Consider the following 1,719-nt stretch of genomic DNA (forward strand, 5'->3'; position numbering starts at 1 on the left):
CCCAAACTTTCTTTCCCACAGTAACTTTCAGCCAATGGGAGGAGGAGACACGCGGCACCGCTCGTGGACCGCGCCCCCCCATTGGCCGCCAGGCACAAGGCCTGGCGGCCAATGGCGCGCGCCTGAGCCCGGGGCACCGGAGGCTACAACGTCAATCAAAAGGATTTTAACCCTTTGCTATTCTCCCTGCTGGGCTTTGCTTTAGCTTTAGAGAGGATTTTTCTGCAGGTTTTGCCCCAGTCTAGTTAAGTTCTTCTGGGGCCAGGGTCTTTGCTCTTTATTTACTTTCACATGTATAATAGAGCTGCTTTGACACTGATATGAAGTTCATTTGAAATATATTTAAAAAAAAGATTTATAAGGACAGAGATGAAAGAGGAGAACGTGTGCAAGGGTGTGAGTTACCGAAACATCTAAGTGATTTCCCGCTCAGGAAGATAATGAAAATCGATCATGCAGAAAAGGGACGCAAAAAAAAAAAACTTTTTATATGCAGAAAAAAAAAAACGCCTCCCACCTTACATTTGCGAATTTTCACAGCAAGGTGGTTTTTTTTTTCTTTTTAATCTCCCCTCACCCCCGCCCGTCCCTTATTCCTCTTCTGGGGTTGGGGCCTTGGATCCCGCGCTTCCCCAGGAAACAATCAGAATAATTTCCAACTGGGCAGAAAGGAAATGAAAGATGAACAAGAGGGGCTTTGATGGCAAGGCCTCCGGGACGCGCGCGCGCCCTCGCCATCCTTTTCCTTTCCACCCACAGACTCTCGGTTCTGCGGCCTGTTGAGGTGGCGGGCCGGGCAGCAGCCTCTTCCCCTCCTTCTCGCCCCGCGGGCGGCCGGGGCAGCCTCGGCACCCGGCGCGCGCGGGCCCTTTAAGAGCTACACCAGCCGAGCTGCAGTTTGACATCAGCCGGCCGGCGAGGGCGCGCCTGGAGCCGGAGCACGTGCCAGGATGTTTTATTGCCGCCGCGGCTGCGGCCGGGCCGAGAGGATGTGTGTGTGCGTGCGTGTGTGAGTGTGTGTGCGCGCGCCCCGGGGGCAGGGAGGCGGGGGGCGGCGGCGGGCGGCGGAGCGCGGGGGCTGGTTCTTGGTCCCCGGGAGAAGCCAAGAAGGTAAATAGCAGCTGCTGTGCTCGAGCCTGGGAAAACCCCGCCCCCTGCGCCTGGCCGGGGCTCATTGGCGCGCGCTGCGTGTGGGGTGTGTGTGTGTGTGTCCGGGGGCCCCCTCCTCCGGCCCCCGCCGGGGCTGGAATCCGAGGGGGCGGCGGGCTGGGAGCCGAGCCCCGGCGCTTACCACCGCTCCCCCCGCCCCCCCGCCTTTCCCCGGCCAAGGTCAGCCCTTCCGGGCGGGGAGCGCACGCCCCGGGGTGGATAGTGGGGAATTATTCCAACCCCCCACTCCACCCCTGATTTGGGGCTTGGGGTTTTAACTCGGCCGAAAGCCTCACTAGCAACAGCCCGGGGGAGGGGTGGGGGCATTCTTGTTTGCTCCTTGCCCGGGCCCCCCCCCCCCCCCCCCCCCCCCCCCCCCCTCCCCCCGCGGGGCCCCCGGCGCCCGCCGCGGTCACGAGATGCCTGACCGCACTTAGGAAGCGGCCGGGTCAGCCTCCTGCCTCCGCTCGGCGGCTGCGGTTAAAGCGGCTTCGCGCCGCCCGCCCCTTCCGCGGGTCCAGGGCTGCCGGGCAGCTCCCCCTCGCTGCGCCCGGGCGGCCGCCGGCGGGC

This window comes from Callorhinus ursinus, unplaced genomic scaffold, assembly GCF_003265705.2.
Source record: "Callorhinus ursinus isolate GAN/ISIS: 27379988/994484 unplaced genomic scaffold, GSC_fseal_2.0 scaffold1, whole genome shotgun sequence".
Lineage (NCBI taxonomy): Eukaryota > Metazoa > Chordata > Mammalia > Carnivora > Otariidae > Callorhinus > Callorhinus ursinus.